This window comes from Carcharodon carcharias, chromosome 9 (genome assembly GCF_017639515.1).
Source record: "Carcharodon carcharias isolate sCarCar2 chromosome 9, sCarCar2.pri, whole genome shotgun sequence".
In the NCBI taxonomy this organism is placed as follows: Eukaryota; Metazoa; Chordata; class Chondrichthyes; order Lamniformes; family Lamnidae; genus Carcharodon; species Carcharodon carcharias.
In genome coordinates, this window is record NC_054475.1 from 35,765,799 (window position 1) to 35,791,411 (window position 25,613).

At 41.9% G+C, this 25,613-nt stretch overlaps 1 protein-coding gene and 1 non-coding gene across 2 annotated transcripts in view; both read left to right on the forward strand.

The window, feature by feature from the left end:
- The window catches only part of grm4 (glutamate receptor, metabotropic 4), a 1,385,277-nt gene that overhangs the window by 1,308,661 nt on the left and 51,003 nt on the right, over window positions 1–25,613 (forward strand). The window lies entirely within an intron of this gene.
- Window positions 12,889–13,050, forward strand: LOC121282684. The gene has a single exon (XR_005944109.1). It is a non-coding gene; the product is annotated as a U1 spliceosomal RNA (small nuclear RNA).

Below are 25,613 nucleotides of genomic sequence, written 5' to 3' on the forward strand. Positions count from 1 at the left end.
TGCCTCACATCTTTTAAAAAGTACCTGGATGAGCACTTGGCACGTCATAACTTTCAAGGCTGTGGGCCAAGTGCTGGTAAATGGGATTAGGTAGGTAGGTCAGATGTTTCTCATGTGTCGGTGCAGACTCGATGGGCTGAAGGGCCTCTTCTGCACTGTGATTCTGTGATTGTCTAGGTTTGAACTTGGCTTAATGTTGACATTCAACCGCTGTGGATTTCTAGTGTAGTTATTCCTTAATTTTGAAAGAAGAGGCATAAAATGGAACTCAGAAAATTTCACTACACTCTATCAGAATGAAACCAGAACAATTTTATTGTATGAAACTGACTTATGTCTTTTTGCTTCTCGTGTATTTTAGTGATGTATGTAACTGTGAGTAAGCATGGCTTGTTTGCATGTTGATCAATGTTTTTTTTTTGCTTAGAATTTCATAACTGTAAGAAGCATTTCCAAGAGCAGATCTACTATTGATTAAGTGTGAAGCAAAGCACTGCCTTTGACAGTTTGACTTCTATGAAATATGTCTCCCACTTCATCAGAGCAACATGTCCTCTTCCCACAACGCCTATCCAATTGGTTAATCAAAAGTAAATACAACATAAAAACACTGTCAAGAATAAGATAAAATATGTACTGTAGGCTAGCCAACCATTCATTTTCATTTCTACAGCGCTGTTCACATTCTGAAATGCCCCAAGGCACTTAGTGTACATGAACAGGAAGCAGGGGAATTCATCAAGAAATAGGCAAGGATTGAGGAGATTTTTGAAATTGGGGAGAAAAAATCAACATGAAAAGGTTTAGGAAGAGAAGTCCAGAGTGCAAGAGCATGGCACAGTGTTTGAAGACTATCTGACTAAGAGGTAGGGATGCATTGCAGAGTTAGAAAAGAGGAACATGGGTGTTGTGTCATGGAGCTAATGAAGATTGCTGACATGGAATGGAGTGGAGCTATGGAAGGATTTCAATTTGAGACATTTGAGGATAAGTATTTTTAAAAACAAATTAGAAGTGAACTTAGATAGCTAAACTCAGAAACCTTTCTTCATGAGCATTAAGCCAGAAATTGCTCACCTATGCTGAACAACGTTGGCTGCCTGTTCGCCAATACTGCAAATTCAAAATCCTCATTCGTTTGCTTACATCTCTTCATAGCTCACTCCTCCCTTTTGATTCAAGCACACAGCCTGCACAGATGTTATAAAACATGGATCCTTTATTCCACCGGCATCAAATCTGTATAAATATTCAAAGGAAAGCTTAACTTAAAGGAACAAATTATTTACAAAGGATAATCATGGCCAGATCCACCCAGTCCCTAATCAACCAGATAGCAGAGTACAATTGGTGGAGCTTCTATTGCTAATTTCCCATGAACCTGATTACCTTGTCATGAAGGGGCTTTTTGCTCCTCATGGCCTCGCAAGCACAGTGATGCTGTCCAATTGGTATGTCTAGGTCTCCAGAAGCTGTTTGCCTGCTCCACTGCCACTTCCTGGCTCCCCAGCCACCGTCAGAGGCCTCAGTCTTCCCTATTTGTGAGCATGGCTCCTCAACACTGTAACTCACCAGTCTTGAACTGCTGCTCAAGCTCCTGGCTGCGGTCCTGCTCCATCACACCCCACCCTCCCTACCCCTGAGGCTCCTGATCCCTCCTCCTCCTCCCGCCCCTGCTCCTGGCTCAGGCCCTATCCCCAACTTGCCACGGACTTCAGCTCTTGTCCTGAGAGGGCACCCAGGGTTGAGCGAATCCCTTGCCTGATGTCCTCCCAGGCCGATAATCTCTGCTGGTGGGAAGCTAGTTCCCTGGAGGGAAGCCCCGCATAGGCCATCGGCCCTGCTCCAAAGTCAAAAGCTGGAATTAGGGACATCAAGGGCCCACTCACCACCTCCACTACACACTTCCCTGCTTAAGAGTTGTCATCCCATCAACTACGCACATCACATGGTGACTCTTTGCTATGTAATCGCAAGATCAGCAGGTTCGATTGAGCTATGATAGCTAGTATGTTTGAATCTACATTGGTGGCAGAATTTCTTGATGCATCACTGAGCAGGGTAAATGGTAAGGATTGTGATTATTGCTCGAGTTTACTTTCTCAGCCCCTCATCCATACTGGTACTTTCAATGGGTTTCAGGCTTTGTAATGGATCTGTTGCATAGGGGTCCAGGTCAGTCATGTCTCCCAGGAGTGTATAATCAGTAACGCTTGTCAGGTCATCTCTGTATCGTCTTCCAGTACTGGAGGAGGCCTCCTCATGCAGGAGGAATGAGGCCACCATCAGGGAGGTGACAGTCAGTGTGGAGGGAGATGTAGACCTCAGGCTAAAGAGGTAAGCAGAATAGATTGCTGCATTAGAAGCACAAATCCAGTCCATGCTGTCCAATCTCGACAGCAAGCCTTTAGGCCAATCCCACCAAAAGGATACCCCAAAAAGGTGCTGGAATTGCAACAAGGCTGGACACTTCAAATGAGACTGTCCTCAACAACCACAGCCACTATTGGACATCAGGGACAAAGACCCCGCCCAGTGCAATAGCCTCCCCTTCCCCACAGTCATGAAACTATTTGGGCCTCCCACCGAGAGCCAGGTGGGAGGTTCTTTCGGGAAGAGGCTCTGTCTTATGCAGAGCGATAGGGACTTGCCTCAGGGGGATAAATCACCTGAACCAGATGGATTACGCCCCAGAATTCTGAAGGAGATAGCTGAAGAGATAGTGGAGGCATTCGTGGTGATCTTTCAGGAATCATGGAGTCAGGGAGGGTCCCAGAGGACTGGAAAATCACTAATGTAACCCCCCTGTTTAAGAAGGGAGTGAGGCAAAAGACGGGAAATTACAAGCCGATTTGCCTGACCTTGGTCGTTGGTAAGATTTTAGAGTCCATTATTAAGGATGAGATTTCAGAATATTTGCAAGTGCATGGTAAAATAGGGCAAAGTCAGCATGGTTTCATCAAGGGGAGGTCATGCCTGACAAATCTGTTAGAATTCTTTGAGGAGGTAATGAGTAGGTTAGACAAAAGAGAGCCAATGGATGTTATCTACTTGGACTTCCAGAAGGCCTTTGACAAGGTGCTGCACAGGAGGCGGCTCAGAAAGATAACAGCCCATGGTGTTAGAGGCAAGGTACTAGCATGGAAAGAAGATTGGCTGTCTGGCAGGAAGCAGAGAGTGGGGATAAGGGGGTCCTTCTCAGGATGGTGACCGGTGACTAGTGGAGTTCTGCAAGGGTCAGTGTTGGCACCACAACATTTCACTTTATACATTAATGATCTAGATGAAGGAACTGAGGGCATCCTGGCTAAGTTTGCAGATGATACAAAGATAGGTGGAGGGACAGGTAGTATTGAGGAGGCAGGGAAGCTGCAGAAGGATTTGGACAGGTTAGGCAAATGGGCAAAGAAGTGGCAGATGGAATACAACGTGGGGAAGTGTGAGGTCATGCATTTTGGTAGGAAGAATAGACGCATAGATTATTTTCTAAATTGGGAGAGAATTCAGAAATCTGGAGTGCAAAGGGACTTGGGAGTCCTAGTCCAGGATTCTCTTAAGGTTAACTTGCAGATTGAGTCGGTAGTTAAGAAGGCAAATGCAATGTTGGCATTTATTTCGAGAGGACTAGAATATAAAAGCAGGGATGTGCTGCTGAGGCTTTATAAGGCTCTGGTCAGCCCACATTTAGAATATTGTGAGCAATTTTGGGCCCCGTATCTCAGGAAGGATGTTCTGGCCCTGGAGAGAGTCCAGTGGAGGTTCACGAGAATGATCCCAGGAATGAAAGGCTTAACATATGAGGAACGTTTGAGGACTCTGGGTCTATACTCGATGGAGTTTAGAAGGATGAGGGGGGATCTGATTGAAACTTACAGAATACTGAAAAGCCTGGATAGAGTGGACGTGGGGAAGATGTTTCCATTAGTAGGAGAGACTAGCACCTGAGGGCACAGCCTCAGAGTAAAGGGAAGACCTTTTAGAATAGAGATGAGGAGAAACTTCTTTAGCCAGAGAGTGGTGAATCTATGGAATTCATTGCCACAGAAGGCAGTGGAGGCCAGGTGATTGAGTGTATTTAAGACCGAGATAGATAGGTTCTTGATTGGTTATGGGGAGAAGACGGGAGAATGGTGTTGAGAAACTTATCATCCATGATCGAATGGCGGAGTAGACACGATGGGCTGAAAGGCCTAATTTCTGCTCCTATATCTTATGGTCTTATGGGTGTGAGATTTGATAGATGAAAGCATCATGCCTAATTGACACCGGAGCAGAGCTGTCAACATTACCATTTATTCCTAGAGCATCTTGTTGAAGCATGTGAAGCACGCCTCCTCCCTCCTCCAAATTTCCTCTTCACAGGAGTCAGACATCCCTATTCATGGCTACATTGAGCTCCCTCTATCTATCTTCCATCACACTTCTCATAACCTGGGGCTTCTGGTGGTTGCTGACCTGACTGATACTCCAGTGGAAGTAAGGAAGTTGAGAAAATCTGTGCTGCTAGGGTCAAATATGTTAAGAGACATCCGGGCAACTTTGGAAGGCATGTGTGGTGACCAGTATGAGCAGGAGGTTACTAAGTCGGCCAGAATGGGTCAGGAGCCCTCGGCCTTGCTCTAAGCACTCAAGGTATATCAGCCTGTATGCTGATCTTTGAACCGTTCGAGTACCAGGTATTTAGGCTATTATTTTATCCTCCTGCACTATCACTATTCTTGAAGGCTCGCGCCAACCATCCCAAACTGGTCAACATCAGGCCTTGCTAGAGCATCATATTTCGCAACAAGCTACCACTTGGTGTAACTCTGGGAGCTACTCTCCTCGCTGGGAGGAAAGGGTCGGGTACCCAGGCAGATCACCAAGTTCAGTGACAAAGACATTTATCTCCAACTGAGAACACCCTTAGGTATCCTTAAACCTGCCAATGTTGTACAGAGTGAGCTGACTGGGGAAAAGACCTATGACATCAAAGAGTTAATTGAGGTGTACAAGATTATGAGTGGTCTAGATAGAGTGTTTCACTTAGCAGAGAGGTCAATTACCAGGGAGCACAGATTTAAGGTGATTGGTAGAAGGATTAGAGAGGACATGAAGAAAAACTTCTTCACCCAGAGGGTGGTGGGTGTCTGGAATTTGCTGCCTGGTTTGGTGGTGGAGGCAGAAACCCTCAACACATTTGAGAGGTACCTGGGTCAGCACCAGAAACATTGTAACCTGCAAAACCACTGACCAGGTACTGGAAGGTGAGGATTAGAATGGGGGGTTAGTTTTTTTTATTATTTTTTTTGGCCAGCACAGACATGATGGGCTGAATTACCTCTTTCTGTGCCATAACTTTCCTTTGGTTCTAGCTGGAGGAGACCTAGGGGAGACAGCTCATTTCTACTCTCACCAAGTATGGGACAACTTTTAGTAAGGAGGATAATTACATAGGGTGCTTTGACCTGGTGAGCCACAAGACTGTGACCGCAGATGACTGTCCAGTAAAGATTCCTCACCGCCGGATCCCATTCCTGACACCAAGATGTAATGTGCAATTTAAGCACGTGAACTATACAAATGTTATGAAACAGAGATCCTTTATTCCACTGGCTTCAAATTTGTATAAGCACTCAAGGGAAAGCTTAACTTAAAGAAACAAACTATTCACAATGGATATTTATGGCCAGATCCACCCGGATACTGTCAAGAGCTTAACTCCTGATCCCTTATCAGCCGGATAGCAGAGTTCAATTGATGGAGCTCCAATTGCTAACTTCCAGTGACCATGTTAACTCAATTACCTCGTCTCCTGCACATGAAGGGGATCTTTCTCTCCTCGTAGGCTCTCAAACTCGGGGTGCTGTCCAGGTGGTTTGTCTAGGTCTCCAGCATCTGTTTGCCTGTCCCACTGCCACTTCCTGTCTATCCTGCTACTGTCAGAGGCCTCAGTCTGCCCTATTTGGGGCCTCAGCTCCTCAACCACAGTGACTCACCAGTGACTTAATGTTCTGTTCCAGCTCCTGGCTGCTGTCTCTCCACAAGGCCTCTGGTCCCTCCTTCTCCTCCAGCCTGCATTCTGGGCTTAGGCTCTGCCTCCAGCTTGCTGAGAACTTTGGCTTTTGTCCTGATGGTAGCCATTGGGGACGACCAATTCCCCTGCCTGGCATCCTCCCAGGCTGACGACCTCTGCTGGCAGGGCCTCGTGCCCTGCAAGGAATGCCCCACAGTGGGCAGGACCTGGCCTCCATCCCCACTCCGAAATCAGAAGCCAGAAATCAGAACACTGAGGGCCCGCTCGCCTCCTCTGCTAGACTTTATATATAACCTCCTCCAGCTCAATAACCCTCCAAAATCTCACACTCTTTCTAAATTTGGCCTCATTATAACATGAAAGAATGTATATAAAAATGTTACATCCAGTGTGCATCCATTACATTTTACGATGATGTATATCAAAGTGTCACACTTGGTTACAGATGCAGTAAAATAGCTCTGATTTTGCAGTCGATGGTGAATACCAGCGCTTGCTATTCTTTATGTTTATAGCTTTCCAGTGCCAGAGATTGTTTGCTCGAAATCATGACATCATATCTTTAAAGATTCAGTTACATTTGAATGAATGAGCCTTCACCTTTTCTGGTTTGTTTAATGGATATCTAGAGGGTGGGTACCTCAAATTCACACCATTCATGTATTTGAATGTCAAGTCTCTTGGCAGGGGTAATGGTGTGATGAAGCTTGTGCAGAAGTGAAAATGAGACAGCAACCTTTTGATTTCCACTTTTAATTGTACATGTGCAGACACTGGAAGTTGCTATGTGATTTATTCCTTGGTAAGAGTGAGCATTGATAGCCTCACCATGATTCTGATTGAAAAATCGAGGCCATAAAAGTATTAAAAAAAAGAGAGAAAGAAAGGCAGTCATTTATTACTGACTGAGGAGGAGTTGGATCACAGAGAGACAATTACCTTTAAAATGGCCTCAGCATGTGCCTTTTTGCGTGAATTGGAATTTGTGATCTTTAATCATGACAGGGACAGAGCGCCCCAGATTAGTAGCAGTATCCTCCTATTTGCTGTGAACATTAGGAGATTCATAAGTTAACGTAATATGTAGACACACACTTACTCATTTTGTATGGTACAGAGCAGCTTTGCATCTAGTGTTATGTCATTTATAGTATTTTTTGTATTCACATTTTGTGCGATCAATTTTCTCAGACTAAGAATAAATGAGCCATGGATTAATTTTCCCAGAGCTTAATGCTTCTGGATGTTTAATTGAATATTTGACTGAATTCTAGTGTCACAAGGAGAATTTTTCTCTCTTACACTGTGTTGTTCTGTCAAGTGAAACATAGAAATTCAACAAGAAATACTATTTTAATATTAGATGTAATATTCTGTTTTTGTAAAATGTACACTTGTACAACTGATTTTAAAATTCTTGTGACAAGACTGCAAATATGTGAGTAAATAGTATGAAGAGACACATCTAAATAAGAAAAGCTGTGTCTTTAAAGGTGTAGGGTGATATGAAAAGAACTGACACTGTTCGTGATCACTTTGCCTAGAAATATTTACTTTCATGAGATGAGTAACATCTTAATTACAAGCTTATGCTGCACGCCCACTTACTAACCACGCATTAACGTTCTGTGTTCTACAGAGAAAGATTCATTGACTGACAAATTTAATTGCACTTTAAAATGCCCTTTTCAATAAACATGCAGTACTGCAAAAAAAAATATTCTGGGTGAACGTTTGAAGAATAGATAAATTGCGTTAAGTTAATAATCCTCTAAACTGTTAACTAAAAAGGTAGGAAGCCTGTGGGAAATAAAAATCAAAGATTCATAAAAAAGTATCAGATAATGGCAGAACTTACAGTCAACTGCAGCACAAAGGAAAATCAGTGGGAGTGCTAGAAAGAAATAAGGATTGACATTGGTGTGTTTATTCTTGTATTCCTGAACTTGTCTGTTTTCGGTGGAAGAAGCAACTGCTGGTAGAATTCTCACAGGTGTGAATCATGTAAGAGAAAGAAAAAGCAGGATTGAAACAAACTTTTGAAAATGTTTATAATATAGTTAGTATCCAATGAGGCAATTCACAGGTTGCTCAGAAACCGGAGTGGATTCTAATATTTATATGGCTCTGCGGCTGTGGAAACATCAGAGTACTTTATTATTGGAATAAAATAAATATTGACTTTGGCTATGTGATTTGATTTTGGGTCCTCGGATTTCTCAGTCTTCCTGGAACTAGCCACTGAAAGCAAGTCAAGAACAAAGTGCCAATTGAGGGAGCTGAAGACACAACAGGGAAATACGCAATAACTCAGAACTCACAGTGGCTTTCTTACCTGCATCTGTCAAAGGGTTTGGTCAGAACACTCATGCTGAGAGGTTAATTTTACAGATTTTGGAAGGGTCATCTCTACTTTGGAGATTCTAATGTTTGATGTGCACTTTGGGACTCTGATCTCTCAGATCAGAATGCGTGCTGTTTGCATTCTGCTGCATTGGATCTCAGATGAGGACTGAGGTGACCAGCACCAGCAGGATCAGCTTGCAGCTTACAGAAGAGAGAGAATCAGCAGAGAAGTGCGGCTTGCAAGAGGCCAGACTTGGCAGACAGGGCAGAGGACAAGCTTCCTTGGTATGTAGGAACAGCAGTATCCTAGGAGGCTCAGGGTGCCATGTCAAGTGGTTTCAGACAACTACAGTTTGCTGGAACTGGACATAATGGCTATGCTTTACCACTGCCTGTCAAAGTCACCACCACCCACAGAAACCTTCCAGTGCTCCGTCTGAGACACTTGGAGGATCTCACAGTCAATGGCGCACAAATGCATGAGATGGGTGTCTAATGGCTTGTTTGCCATGATGCCAGTCAGAATGAGCAGATATTTGGGTTTGCGGCTGTAACTTATTTCCCAATAGTGCAGGGCATAATTGACTGCTCATTTGTGGTAACTAAGGTACTCCCAGGTCACCCAGGAGTATTCATCAGATGCAAGGGTTTCCACTGCATCGATGTGCAGCTGGAGTGCAGCCAAAAAAATGATCTTTATTGAGGTGTTTGCAGATTTTCCAGGCAGCTGCCATAATGCTTTCATCCTGCCACATCTCTCCGCATCTCGAAGCAGACTTAATGGCTAGCTACTTAGGGACATGGGATACGATTTAAAATGTGGCTGATGACACTTTCCGAAAGCTGAGGAATGAAGACCAGGAGCATTACAATTAAAACCACATGACCAGCAAATGTGTCATGAAACAAGCTATCAGCATGCTGAAGATATGCTTCAGATGCCTGGACAGATCTGACAACACCATCCGCTACACGCCAGCCAGAGTCTCCAGAACAGTTGTGGTGTGCTGCATTCTGCACAACATTGCATTAAAGCAAGGTTTTGATTGAAGGAGGAACAAGCAGTAGAGAACAGCTGATTACAAGCAGGAAGAGGAAGATACAGAGGAGGAGGCAGAAAGCAATGCTGTAAGTGCGCTATCAGTAGCGCACACAACTGCCCAGGATGCCTTCATTATTGCAAGGCTCACCATCTTTCCACCAGTTCAACCTTCTAAGGGCTACATGCAAAGGCTGCATCCCTCCTGCACCTCCACACTTCTGCCTCCAATGCCACCAGTTCAAAGCATTCCTGTAAACAAGCAAGCCTCCCTTTCACACCCCCCATTTCTCAATATCAATACACATCTTCCCGCATTCATCATCATACAACTGAAAAGGTCACTTCCAGCCAGCAACCAAGAATGGGAAACATGGGAAAATAATGGAAACAAATAATATTTATGTGACTTAAATTTAAAAGAAAAGCTTGAATATTCTAGCAATACATAACATATCTATGTGCATACTCTTGAAAGCTTGAATATTCTAGCAATACATAACATATCTATGTGCATACTCTTGTGCAACTGCAAATCTTTACTCTTTTTTCCCCTAGCATTTCTACATGGTGCAACACTTGTATCTTCAGCAGTGGCCAGAGGTAGGCTGTTCAAATCCCTGCTCCAGCTGCTGAGAAACTCTTGGTCACCATCTGGATTTTGGAGACCTTGAAAGTCCCCCTGAAGACCGATCCATCTGCACCCAAGGGGACAGACCCAGCCATCATGAGGTGAAACAGTGGACAGGATTTGACAGTCAGCATGCGGGGATGGGTCCGACACGCCGACACATTGGGCATGTGCCCCGGCGTCATTGTGTTGTCTTGCGATATTTCGTTCGGCGGGCAAGCACCAGAGTTGGCTTAGTGCCTGCTGATATTTAAATGGCCTATTAAGGCCATTAAGGAAGTAATTAATATAATTGTTAATGCTGCCCGTCCAACCTTAAGGTTGGTGGGCAGGCGATGAGGCCAAGCGGCCTTCACATTTTTTAGGAAACCTCATCCTCGAGCGGTATGAGATTTCCTAAAGCTTTAGTTAATTAAAGAAATAATATTTCCGAGATATCAAAACATGTCCCATCTCATGTGACAGTGTCACATGAGAGGCCATGTTTAATTAACTTTTACTCCATTTATTTAATAATTTCAAAAGCCTTTCAATCTCCCTGAGGCAGCTCTGTGCCTCAGGGAGATTTAAGCGCTATTTTGCACGCATGTGTGAAAGAGCGCTGGCTCCGACTGTCTCTCCTCTGCCTGCCCGAACATGTAGCGCTGAGCGCTATGGCTTGTGTCTTACACTGGGCGGGCCTTAATAGGCCCACCACGCCCACCCGCCAACTGAAAAATTCTGGCCGGTATGTGTGTTACTTACTGAGGTGAGAAGTGGAACCACTTTGAGCTGAGCCTCCACTTCATGTTCACTTTCATATCATCCCTGTCAGCCCAGCCAGTTTTCTGCTAGCAAATGAGCTGGAGAACATTTTTCTGCAGATTAGTGGGTCACTGAAAGAACAAGGCTAGGTATTATGCATCCTATTGAAGGTAACCTAGTGCTTAAGACATTGGTGAATGCTCATGTTGTCATTTGTTTGCCACCTTTGATGTCCTATGCAAATACGAAATCGTGCATTCATGCTTGAGACAGACTCTTCCATGCACAATGCGGCTGGAATGTCTGCCTGCCAGTATATTCCACATTGTCTACAGCTACTTCAGTTGTATACTGTTCATCAAAGGCCCCTGAAGTATAGCATCTGCATCCAGTTGAGCAGTGCTTCAAGCAACTTTCGACTTCAGGTGGGGTTTCTCCACTGCGCCCCTGTCCCCACCATCTCTTCTTGCTCACTTGTGATGTTTGAGTCACCAGGTGAAAACCCAATTACCTGCCTGACCAGTTTCACCAAAGTGTCAGTATCTGAGCTGCTGCATGATCGGCATGAATCCTGTGATGCTGCAGCCTCGGAGGAAGTGATCTCCTCTGGAGCTGTCATCATCAAGGCTAATCTGAACCACCTGCTGGATGCATGAAGGCCCTATGGGAGATAAAAGGCAAATGAAGTTATGTACGTGACCCTATTTCATCAAGTTCATCAATGGAACTATATGCCATTTGGCTGTCTGATATTTAATTCTGTTAGCAGGAAAAGAGACCTATGACTGAGAGTATGAGAGTAGTGGCATGTGTTCACCCAATGGGCGAAGACCACTTTTTGAGGGTAACGATGGGGAATAGGCATGACAATGCATAAGGGTGAGTGGGAGTGTCAGTGGTGGTTGGATGGATCGGAGTCTGAATAAGTACACAAAGAGAGAGAGAGATTCACTTTCAAGGTAAGTTGATGTGACGAGTGATGTGCTGGAATAAATTTGAGGGCAGAGTGAGGAGGTTAGGATGAGTGTATGCGAATGTGGCACTGTACTCACCTTTCTTACCCTGCTGAGGTCATTGAGCCAACAAACTCCTTCTATTGACCTCCTAGGGAACCTCCAACCTTGCCCTTTTGGTGTCGCCTGTAGGCTTCTCTCTATCGGTGGAGAACAGTATCTCTCCTGGCTCTTACAGCTCCCAACAGCACATTCAGGGAGGCATCATTGAAGCAAGGAGCAGAATTTTACTTTCTACCTTCAGTGGTAATACTTCTTACTCGCTCCTTCTTACCTCCATTCCTTCAACCTCTATGTTTGAAGATGAAATCATACCATGTGGATGGTCATCATGCTTACTAAATTATTTACTAATTGGTCAAGAAATCCACAAGTCATACATTAATGCAGTGGCTGTGTTGAAAAGCCACCGGCAGATGCCTGGCAACACTTTTGGGTTTCTCATGTTACCAAGCTCCCTGTTACCAGTGCATCTGAATATTAAAACCTAGGTCTATATGTCTAATGCTAGATGTTAAATATTCTACCAGAATGGAATCAGTATGTAGCTAGCTCAGCAATAGACATAACAATGAATATAACAAGAACCTTAACCAAGCTACAATCAGATTAGGATCAATGATCCAATACAATTCGATAGATTTTTAAAAAAATTAAAGCATTTCACTAGTTTTCCAGGATACAGTCATACTTCCGTGTAGTTGTGTGAAATTTAGCGTTTCCAATTATTACTTATTTTATCTTAAGTTTGTTTGTGTCATTAGGGGAATTATATTTTAAAAGCCCTAGAATTAATATTAAGCTAAAAATTTGTAAATGTATTTCAGGTAAAGCTGTTTAAGAGGTCGATGCATTTGCACCGACTAAGAATATAGTCCCTCCTCAATGCTATTACCATCCTTTGAAAAATAGTTAGAATGCAATCCATCTATTCCATTCAAATAACTTTGAAAATTATATGTAACTATAACCAAATATTTTAAAATGACCAAAGCTTTTAACAGTTTAACCTTTATTCCATTAGAGCATTATTCCATTGTCACTAAGACTTGCTGTTGGAACCATAACAATGTATCATGGTGGTTTTGCTGTCCATCAAATACTTATCTGGCAGGGAAGAGACCATGATCATGAAGATGGTTTTCCCAGGATGAGGCTAGCCTATTGCACTTCAGGTGTGCTGATGCCTGCGATGTCCCCAAATGCAGGATACTCAACTGCGTAATTTGTGGTAGTGGGGACTGTGTTTGCGCTCTCCCCTGAAAAGAAGAAAAAAAATGGCTTTCTTGGTAATGTCTAGTGTAGAACTGAGCCATACAGACCATGGATATCCCTGATTAACATCATAGAGTTTTTAGCTCGGCATGCGGGCACACACCTGACCCACTCAAGCATAAAATAGCAAATGATGACATCAGGCAAGAGTCCTGACGTCATTACACACGAGCACGATATTTCGGTTAGTGGGCGCGTGCTAAACTTGGAAGCGCGCCCACTGACAATTAAGAGGATAATTAGGCCCATTAATGGCACAATTAACAGAGATTTTTCGTTGCCCGTCCAACATTACGGTTGGCGGTTGGCCAAATTGCCAGGCAGCCTTTGCATTTTTCAGGAAACCTCATCCAAGAGCGGAATGAGGTATCCATTGTTAAATAAAAAGTAATAAAAATCAATGGACAGAATTTTTATAATATCTATGTCCAGGTGACTGCTTCTGATGTTTGGACGTTTTTGTTCCGATTTTAAAGTCTTTATTTAAAACTTTTGAAATCTTCAGCTCTCTGCCTTCAGGGAGCTTTCAGTGAGTGCCCTCCCGTGCTGACTTCAATACTCACCCTCGTCCCGCCCCTACCCCGGCAGTGCTGAGCATTCCAGCAGTGCTTCACGCTGGCTGGCAGTTAATTGGCCAACCAGTGTAAAATCATGGTCAGGGGCCAAGTGCGTGCAGCGGTCCATTCGCCTGGCCCACTGATCATGCCCACATGCCGACCTAAAAATCTTGCCCATAGATTGTGCTACATGATCTGATCTCAGTCAGGTTGATTGATTCCTGGTGTGGAAGTTTGTGTTATTCCTGTCTCAAGTCAGTTGGTGATGTATAACACTAGACATTAATACTTTTCTTGATAATAGGTTTATTCACAGAATGCAGCATTATGTATGCCTGCTTCCTACCTACCATCCCGGTGTCCCAGCAATCTCTCTTTATAAGTGCTCTAAGTATTTAATTAAACAATTCCTTCAACTTGTGTACTTCATAATATAATTAACATATAATTAACAGTATGAACATTATGCAAGGACCTAATTGGGTTTCAGTTGTATTTAAAAAGCCTGGCATGGTGGTGAGCTATTAGATAGTAGTTAACGGCCATATCTCAGTGTTCAGAGACATAAGTCTAACTCTGTCGATTTGTGTGGGTGCACTTAACCTGTTTCACCAAAAGAAAGGTGAGGTAGAGAAAAATTGATGAAGGATAAAGGAGAAAATAAATACAATTAGTTCCCAGCCAATACAGCACACTATGGAAAAAAACCTGATAAAAAGATCTGAATCGATTTAGTTATTATTGATAATAACAAGATCTTTTTAGCAAAATGACCTTTGACTGAGTCCTGGAATACCATTATTATAAAGGTTTGGAAATTTGCAAAATAGAATAAATTAATCAACAAAATAAAAAGATTGCTACATGTTACCAACACACTCCAAAACAAGCTGCACCTCTAGTCAAAATGTTTCAGTACAACTGCACCTCTAGCGTTCACCCAATTAAAGTGGAAAATTGTCCAGGTATTTTCTGTCCACAGATAGGACAAATCCAAAGCCGTTTGATTAGTATTTTCTAAATCATCAGCAAAGTTACGGAAGATGTAATTAACAGTGCTATCAATCAGCACATACCCACCAGTAACCTGCTCACTGCATCTTCATCACCAGCCAGGCATCTTAGTCAAGAGAATAGGATACTACTTAGTGAATGCCAATCTTGTTTGTGCCCACAGGCCTGCAGGCCTGTGCATCATGCAGGGTACAATCATGATTCTATAATCCTCTGCCACCCCTTTGTGGCACCTTTATGTCAACCAGGCAATCATGTCACAGGCTGGCTCACTACTTAAGGACAAAGGATATCTCCACAGGTCATGGCTCATGACCACTCTCAGGAACCTAGGCACAGAAGCAGGACATGCTCACATTGACAGTTATGTCACTCCTGAATTGCCTTTAAGCAAACCATAGGGCTTTGGGGAAGTCTTCAGTATGGCTGAAGCCTAGACTTCCTTCCTGACTATTAGCACTATGATTTGCTGAGCGGGTTTGCTTGACTTGGCAACTCAGGTGCGGAATAGATAAATTTCATTTAAAAAATCCTGCAGCCAAAATAAGACCCTTATTTAAATAAAAAAAAAACAAAACATGCTGGAAAAACTCAGCAGGTCAGGCAGCATCTATGAGAGAAGCAAAGTTAACATCATTAGGTCGAGTTGCCTTTCAGTTCTGTTAGCCCTGTTTCCCTGACCTGCTGCCTGACCTGTTGAGTTTTATTTCATATTTCCAGCATCTGCAGTAATTTGCTTTTTGTGTTCTGTAACCTTTATGAAAATCTTATAGCAAATAATTTTAGCCTGTTTCGTGGATGCCTGAGTAGCCCATCCCAAAATGGTGAATGATACAGTTCTGACATGGAATGGCCACCTGTGCACTGCCTGCCCTATTAGACCCTCAGGAGTCCATTTTACACAGAGTGCAGTTTTCATTACAATTTTCAGCATACATTCAACAGTTTGAAATCTTCTGAATTTTACATCTGATTATAAGATCCAGGTGTTTTAATACATATTTTCACATTATTTTATTTAATTACTAGTGGAAAATGTATAAGCATTGAAATTACACATTAATGCATAAATGCGAACATGTTCATGTGCCATTCCCTTCTCTGCTATTTTAACGGAGGTCATAACCCTGTTGAAATAAATGGATCAAATCCTCCATTAAATAGCACATTGAGACACGCATGCTAATATTACAATCATTTCTAGACTAGAGGGTGTGCTCTAAAATTAAAGGAAATTCCTCATCCCACAAAGAATAATTCATATGAATTATTTTCATCCTTTCCATGCATTTTAATGTGTTAAAATGAAGTTGAAAACCAATCACTTGCAAAATCTGTAATTGGTTGAAATGATTTAGTCAGCTTTTAAAATTCCTATCATGTGACCACCTCCAAAATATTAGGCTATCTTTGCCTTTCCGATACTGACTCATCTGCTAAACATTCCAGGCATGTATTGTTTTTTAGTTCAGACTTATAGCATTTGTGTTTTTTATTCTAAATAATTTCACAATCTGCTCACTTTTTCTTTCAACATCTGTTAATCATTCCTTACTGTTGTTCTAGTAAGGGGAGATATCTTAGGATGTAACATGAGAAATGGTAAGTTATTTGTGCATTACACTTGTTTATTCATTCACGGGATGTGGGTGTTGCTGACGAGGTCAAATTTTATTGCCCATCCCTAATTTCCCTTGAGAAGGTGTTGGTGAGCCAACTTCTTGAGCTGTCAATGCTGCTGTCAATGTGGTGTGGATGCACCCACTATGCTGTTAGGTCGGGGGAAGAGGAGTTCCAGAGTTTTGATCCATCGATCATGAAGGAATGATGATATAGTTCCAAATCAGGATGGTGTGTGGCTTAGAGGAACTTGTAGGTTGTGTTCCCATCTGCCTGCTGTTCTTGTCCTTCTAGGTAGTAGAGGGTTTGATGGGTGCTGTTGATGAAGCCTTGGCAAGTTGCTGCAATGCATCTTATAGGTGGTACCCACTGCTATCACATTTCACTGGTGGTAGAGGGAGTGAATGTTTAAGGTGTTGGATAGGGTGCCAATCAAGAGGCTGCTTTGTCCTGTTAAGGGTGTTAAGCTTCTTGAGTTTTTTTGGAGCTGCACTTATCCAGGAAAGTGGAGGATATTCCATCAAGCTCCTGACTTGTGTTTTGTGGGTGGAGGACAGGCTTTGGGGAGTCAGCAGGTCAGTCATACATTGAAGAATACATTGCCTCTGAACTGTTCAGGTAACCATGGCATTTATGTGGCCAATTCAGTTAAGTTTTTCATCAATGGTGACCCCCATTATGTTGACAATGGGGGATTTGATGATAATAATGCCACTGAATGGCAAGGGGAGGTGGTTAGATTCTCACGTGTTTGATATGGTAATTAGCTGGCACTTGTGTGGGGCACATTTTACTACTCACCTATCAGCCTAAGCTTCAGTTTTACCCAAGTGTTGCTGCAAGTTGGCACAAACTGTTTCATTATCTGAAGAACAGCGAATGGCACTGAACACTCTGCATTTAGCAAACATTTCCACTTCTGGCTTTTTGATGGAGGAAAGGTCATTGATGAAGCAGCAAGTTGGGCCTTGGAAATTGCCAAGAGATTTTCCCCTGCTTCCAATTGATTTCAAGTTTACTGAAGTTCCTTGGTGCCACACTTGGTCAAATGTTGTTTTGATGTCAAGTGCAGTTACTCTAACCTCACTCCTGGAATTCAGCTTTTATACACATTTGCAACAAGGCTGTAATGAGTTCTGGAGCCAAGTGGGCCTGGCAAACCGTTGGTGTTCTCGCTCGATGCTTTCACTGCCTAAACTTTTGGAGAGGTGCTCTCTAATACTCCCCAATCTTGTTTCCAGATTTATGGCGGCATGCTGCCTAGTGTATAACTTTGCTGATACTGAGGGGCCAGTCCTTAAGGAGTGATGCTGCATCTCCAAGGAAGTCCCCATCCTCTCCCTGCACTGATACCGATGACACAAAATTTTCTGCACTTCAAATGAAAGAGAAGTGAGGGACACGAGTTAACTTTTAATATGAATGAAAAACAGGATAGATAAGTGACACTGAAAGCAACTGCAGTTTATCATGTAGAGTGAGATGGAAGTGAGAGGGGGCAAAAAGGATGAGATGTGAAGCGATCCTGTGTAACATTTTCTCTAGCATTGCTATTCACGTCCTGCCCATGATATGCAGCATGTCGTCAGGGAGCGGTTATGCAGGAAGCCTCTATCTTTTCTGGTGCCTATGTGCTGCCTTAAGTTGTGTGTGATCTTCACCCACAAGAAAGACTGTGTTAGGCACAGTTTTGTGAGCTGTTTTGGGAATGCACCTGTTATGGTAGAACAGTGCAGATGTTAAGTGTAAGATATGAGACGTAGGAAATTGTGGGTTGTAATAATGATAAGAGGGTGATGTGCCAAATGTGAGATTAGGAGGAGGATGACATAGTGTAAGGTATCGTGTAAGACAGTAAAGGGAAGTAGGCAAGGGGAATGTAATGAGTATTGGGGTGGCAGGTTGTCCAGGTATGAGGTTCAGCTGAGAGACTGGATTCTTACCTTGACAACTCTGTTGTGTCATTAAACTTCTTTTGGTATTGTAACCATATCCTTGGAGGAGGTAGGTACCAATGATATAGGTAGAATGAGGAAAGAGGTTCTGCTGAGGGAATACAAGCAGCTAGTGGCTAAATTAAAAAACAGAAGCAAAAAGGTAATAATCTCTGGATTACTACCTAAACCACGAGCTAATTGACACAGGGTCAATAAGATTAAAGAGGTAAATGCATGGCTCAAGGATTAGTGTGGGAGAAATGGGTTTGAATTCATGAGACATTGGCACTAGTGCTAGGGAAAGAGGGAGTTATTCCGTTCGGACGGGCTCCGCTTGAATCATGCTGGGACCAATGTCTTGGAAAATCGCATAGCTAGGGTTGTAGTTAGGGCTTTAAACTAAATAGTGGGGGAGAGGGTTCAGTTGCATGGAAATATAAAAAATCAAAGTTTAAGGAGAAGGTAAGAGTGCAGGCTAGTGACGAGGCTGATTGTCACCAAAAAGTGAAAGGAAAGGATAGTGTAAACACCATATTGCACCAAAGAATCATATAAGAGTAGGGAAAATTGACAATATGGCAGACTTAAAGGCTTTGTATCTGAATGTGTGTAGCATTCAGAATAAAACTAATGAGTTAACAGCACAAATAAAGATAAATAGGTATGATTTGGTGGTGATTACTGAATCATGGTTACAGGGGGAACAGGTTTGGGAGTTGAATATCCAAAGGTACTCAGTGTTTCGGAAGGATAGGCAGGAAGGAAAAGGAGATGATGTAGCATTGTTAGTAAAGAAAGAGATCACTGCTATAGTGAGGAACGATATAGGCACTGGAGAGCAAGATGTAGAGTCAGTCTGGGTAGAAATAAGAAATAGCAAGGGAAAAAAGGTGGGAGTAATCAGTAGTTCAGCAGTAGGGCATAGTAGAAACCAAGAAATACAGGGAGCATGTAAGAAAGGCACAGCAATAATCATGGGTGATTTTTGATATGCGTATAGACTGGACTAATCAAATTGGCAAGGATAGTCTCGAGGGAGAGTTCATACAGTGTATTAGAGATTGTTTCTTAGATCAATATGTTGTGAAACCAACCAGGGAACAGGCTATTCTGGATTTGGTTTTGTGTAATTAGATGGGATTAATTAATGATCTCACAGTAAAGGATCCTCTAGGGAAGAGTGATCATAGCATGCTAGAATTTCAAGTTCAGTTTAAGAGCGAGAAAGTCCCACACTAGTGTTCTGGAATTAAACAAAGGTAACTACATAGGCATGAGGGCAGATTTGGCCCGAGTGTGCTGGGCAGGAAGACTACCAGGTAGGACAGTTGATGAACAGTGGCAGATATTTAAGGAGATATTCAATTCCTCCCAAGTAAAATATATTCCAAAGAGGAGGAAAGATGGTAAAGGGGGAAAAAGCATCCATGGCTGTGCAAGGAAGTTAAAGATAACATAAAGGCAAAAATTAAGGCATACCAAGTTGCAAAGGTCAGTGGCAGTTTGGAAGATTGGGAAACTTTTAAAGATCAACAAAAGGTTACGAAAAAAAATAAAAAGAGCAAAGGTAAATTATGAAAGTAAGCTAGCACAAAATGTAAAAACTGATAGCAAAAGCTTCCACAAGTATATAAAAGGAACGAGAGTAGCGAAAGTGAATGTTGGTCCCTTGGAGGATGAAACTGGGGAGTTAATAATGGGAAACACAGAAAAAGCACAGACGCTTAATCAATATTTTGCCTTAGTTTTCATGGTGGAGGACACTAGTACCACCCCAATAGTAACAGGTAGTGCAGAGAGTTTAGAGAAGGAGGAACTTAGAACAATCACCATCACTAGAGAAAAAAATACTGAGTAAACTATTGGGATTGACGGGTGGCAAGTCCCCAGGACCTGATGGCCTACATCCCAGGGTCTTAAAGGAAGTGGCAGTGGAGATAGTGGATGCATTGGATATAATATTCCAAAATTCCTTGGATTCTGGAAAGGTTCCAGCAGATTGGAAAAATGCTAATATTCTTATTCAAAAAGTGGGGGAGGCAGAAAGTAGGAAACTATAGACCATTTAGTTTAACATCTGTCATTGGGAAATTGTTGGAATTCATTATTAAGGAAGTAATAATGGGGCATTTGGAAAGTCAAAATGTAATCCATCAGAGTCAGCATGGTTTTATGAAGAGTAAATCGTGTTTGATTAATTTGCTAGAGTTTTTTGAAGATGTGACAAGCAAAGTGGATCCTGTAAATGGGGATCCTGTAGATGTAGTATATTTGGACTTCCAGAAGGCCTTTGATAAGGTGCTGCACAAAAGATTAATACACAAGATAAGATAACACAGAGTTAAGTGTAATATATTAGCTTGGACAGAGGATTGGCTAACCAACAGAAAGCAGAGAGTTGGGATAAATGGGCCTTTTTCTGGATGGCAAGCTGTAACTAGTGGGGTGCCACAGAGTTCGGTCCTTGGGCCCCAACTATTTACAATCTATATTAATGACTTGGAATCAGGGATAGAAAGTACTATAGCTAAATTTGCAGATGTCACCAAAATAGGTGGGAAAGTAAGTTGCAATGAAGAAATAAGAAATTTACAAATGAATATGGACAGGTTAGGTGAATGGGCAAAAATTTGGCAGATGGAGTTTAATGTGGATAAGTGTGAGGTTATCCATTTTGGTCAGAAGAATAAAAAGGCAACTTATTATTGAAATGGAGAGAAACTTCAGAATGCTTCAGTGCAGAGGGATCTAGATGTCCTCGTGCATGAATCGCTGAAAGCTTCTATGCAGGTACAGCAGGTAATAAGGAAGTCAAATGGAATTTTGGCATTCATTGCTAAAGGAATAGAGTATAAAAATAGGGAAGTGTTGTTGCAACTGTATAAGACATTAGTGAGGCCGCACCTCAAGTACTGTGTACGGTTTTGGTCCCCTTACTTGAGGAAGGATGTAGTTGCATTGGAGGCGGTTCAGAGGAGGTTCACTAGATTGATTCCAGAAATGCAGGGCTTGTCTTATGAGGAGAGATTGAGTAGTTTAGGCCTATACTCGCTAGAGTTTAGAAGGATGAGAGGAGATCTAACTGAGGTATACAAGGTGCTGAAGGGGATAGACAAAGTAGACATGGAATGGATGTTTTCCCTTGTGGGGCATTCTAGAACGAGAGGCCATAGTTTTAGGCTGAGGGGTGGTAGATTTAAATCAGAGATGAGGAGGAATTACTTTTCTCAAAGGATCATGAATCTGTGGAATTCACTACCTCAGAGTGCAGTAGATGCCGGGACGCTGAATAAATTTAAGGAGGAGATAGATTTTTAATTAGTAGCAGATTGAAAGGTTATGGGAAGAGGGCGAGAAATTGGAGTTGAGGCCGAAATGAGATCGGCCATGATCATATTGAATGGCGGGGCAGGCTCGAGGAGCTGAATTGCCTACTCCTGCTCCAAGTTCTCATGTTCCACCGGCAAACATGGCATAGTCTGAAGGGCTTCCTTCTCCTGTAAGCCACCTAGACCAGGTCTTCCATCATAGCTTCAGAGGACCTGGGGCCCCAATCTGCAGGCCTCGCCAGGAATCCTCTTCCCTGCAGCCAGAGAGCATCACCCCATTAAGAGGTGCTGGCTGCCTTTTAAGTAGCATCAGAGGCCTAAGTATCATACTGCCACCTCCAAACCAGACAGGATTGTAACCAGTAATGTGCCTTTAGCATCAATTTCATGTGGTCTCTGTGCCCACGTGGACAGGCAAGTGAATTGGGCTCACCTGCTTTTGGGCACAATTGAATAACTTGGGCAGGTATTCCTCCAATTACAGAACTAATCTCCGTGCTGTATCCAGAGTATGCTATAAAATTGCTGGACGACTGAGGCTTTTATTTCAGTTGCACAAAATTAAGTATTTAATTCTTCACTAACTGCATTTTGAAGTATCTGCAAAAATAATTCCTAATGTGTTCTCATAAGTCAGCATTCCGAAAATATTGAATGATATTCATTGTAAATTATATAATGTAAGTTTGAACAAGTATAAAGTTAGTGATATTGGCAATTATAATGGTGCATGGTATTTAAATGGAAAAAAATCAAATTACTGTATGTGGAAGATATTAAAATTCATTATCCTCCTCAGAATACTTTTCCTCTATTCTGCGTGGAATAAAAAGGTGGGCTAATATGCCAAAGCTTAAATAGTTTTTGATACCTAATGAAGATATTATGTTCTAATAGATTTTGCTACCTAATAAATTTGAAGAAACACATTTATTATTGTGCACTGCTTAATGGAAAGGGTGAATCTTAATGAGATATGCATGAACTGTGCTGATCTAAGGCACGTTAATAACTGAGAATTTTTGGTTCATATTACGCTGTGTGATATTACAACCAGGTGCATTAACATACTTAAATGAAAATCTTTTATCCACAGTTTTAACAAAGATGTTAACCTCTTTATATACCCATTCCTATCAGCACATTATGGTGTATACTTTAAGGATGATCAAGTAATGAATTAAATGCAAATGAAAAGAATAATAGAAAAGACCTGCAGTGGTTCACATCTTGTTCTGCTTAGTTTTTCCCCCAAGTGCTTATCTCAATTCTTCAAAGCTCTGTGACCTCCACGTTTCTCATTTTCAAGAGGCCTGTCTTCAGTTTCATTTCTAGTGGGATGAATGGTTGGATCCTCGTTCCTTTTGATTGGCAATACCAAACTGTTGTCAGTAGCTAAGAAGAAACGGTTGAATTCTGTATTAGTGCGTTGTTGAGTTGGAGTTGTTTCAACAATATCCTGAAGACTGCTATCTATAAACGTTCTAACATTTATTTTAACATATTAACAGGTTATGGAGAACATTCTCACAGGCTTCTGATCATGGTTGCTTTCCTCTTCCTTTTATCTTAGGCTGCCCCAGAGTCTCTCGTCACGTGACAGTACAGACTATTACAGTTAAAGCTTTATGGGACTTAGTCTAACATATTCCATTATACTACAGCTCCGCTAAGTCTCTGTTCAGATTTTAGCATTCTCTGACATTCCTGGAAACCCAATGCTTTAGCCTCATAGTTATTCTGAACATTTCAGTGTTTTGAAGCCTCATAGGAAGTGTAGCCTGTCTTTGCTCACTTAGGTAAATATTGTTTCTTTCTCTCTGCATGTTCTCTTCTTGTTCTCTCTTCCCTCTCTCTCCCTCCTCTTTTTTTTGAGATTCTCACCTTCTGTTACACTGATAAGCATTGTGGTGCCTTTACTCCTCTACTGTACCTCCTCCTCTCATTTGTAGGGAATAAGGCCTTCTCATTCTGATGTTGGTCGTCCAGACACTGTTGAACAGAATTCAAACTAGTAGATGGTTTAGGATTACCTCCTTCAGTGTCTTCTTTCTTTTCTGATGATTGAAACCTCTCTGGTCTCTAATTTTCACTCTTTTGCTCAATTGCAATCAAAGTTTTTCTGTTTCTCCGAAGTATGCCCTGTTCTGCCTGGACATTGTAAGATCACGGATGCGGTGATTTCTTCACTATTTCGCCAAATCTCGATTGATCTCTGATCCAAACCTGTCCAAGATCTGATAATGTTCTTGCTTTGTGACTTTTATATGTAATACATCTGGATATAATTTCTTCCAGTGGCTTCCACATACCCAGCCATCAAACCAAATACCATGTTCTGGCTCTGCACTATGTAATGCCTAATTGACCTTGATGTAGCATTGTAAGATTTCAAATCTCAATGCTCTTGGGGTTACTACTCTATCACTGTTTATCAGTAAATCATTGATCACTGTCAGCTGTGCTTACTACCTGAAATATGGTCTCAAGATAGGACTCTGTGGTATAAATGTTGGCTATCCTGTAATGCAAAATTATCTGACCTGCTTAGATTCCTCATCAGATTTTTGAGCTTCTCTGATTTCACTCAACCTTTGTGTAGTTGCCAGCAATGTATGGATGGTCATTATAGCAAAGGCCTTGACTTCTTTCACAAATTCAATATCGCTTTTTTCTGGATTCTCTGTTTCAATGCGTAACAATGCATTTGCTGTACTCTGTCATTTATTTGAACATATATAATATGAGTATCAAACCTCATCAATCTTAATTTAAACCTTTGAACTATTGATGGCATCGCTGCAAGCTGTTTCAAATTCAGTAGTGTGACGAAAGGTTTATGGTCTGTTTCTTATGCGAAGACCTAAGATGTAGACAGCAAATTTCTCACATGCCCACTTGGCTGCTAATGCTTCCTTTTCGAAAACTGTATATCTCTTCCCTGTACCTGTTAATGAATGTGATGCATAATAAACTTGTCTGAGCTTTCTACCTCTTTGAATCTAAAGGCACTGTGCCCAATCCTCTAGAGGATGAGCCTGTTGTTATTATTGTAGGTAACTCTGGATCATAATGTGCTAATATCTTTGATGACATCAACCTCTCCTTGATTTTTTTGAATGATTTCTGATGTGCTTCTTCCCAACACCATTTACTGCCTTGGTGTAACAACTGGTGTAGCGGCTCGTTGAGTCCTGTTAAGTATTTTAGAAATTCTGATTCACCATTCCCATGAACCTTTTTAACTCTGTGATGTTCCTCGAAACTGGAAATTCCTTTATGGCTCTAGTCTTCAGTGGATCAACCTTGATTCCTGATGCACTCACTATGTGACCAAGATATGTGCTTGTTGGCTGAGAAAACTTGCACTTACTGTTAAGTATCAATCCTGCCTCTTGTAGTCTTCTCAGCACTGCTATCACTCTCATGTCATGCTCAATTTAAGTGGGTCCATGTATCAACACTTCATCCACATGGCAGATAATTCCATGTAAGCCTTCTAAAAGATTTGACATTGCTCTTAGAAAGATTTCTGGTACCGATGTTATTCCAAAGCGTAACCTGTTAAAAAAGAATGTTCCAAATGGAGTTATGAAAGTTGTGAGAAGCTTGAACTCCTCTTCTAGTAGTATTTGCCAGAATATATCAGCATATTCTGATATTGAGGTTATTGAGCTCTTCCCTAATTTTGCTAAACTCTCATCTACTGATACCATTGGATGGACTTCTCTTTTCACAACTTTATTGTGTTATGTGAGATTAATACACATTCTTATGGAACCATTTGGCTTTGGAACCAATACTATCCCAGAGCACCAACTCGTTGTCTCTTTTACAGGTGAAATGATTCCTTGTCTTACCATTGAGTCAATCTCTTTCTTTACCTTTGGAAGTAATGGGTGTGGAGCCCTTGTGCGTATATATAAGCATATTGGTTCCCTTCTAGGTTTAATGTTAAACAAGGTATTTTTTGCTCTCCCAGTCCTATAAATGGCTTTGGAAATTGTGCTCTGAAGTCTCCTGATTGACCTTCACCATCCTTTATTTTTCTATTTTGTGGATTAGATCGAATTCCATACATGCTGTTCTACT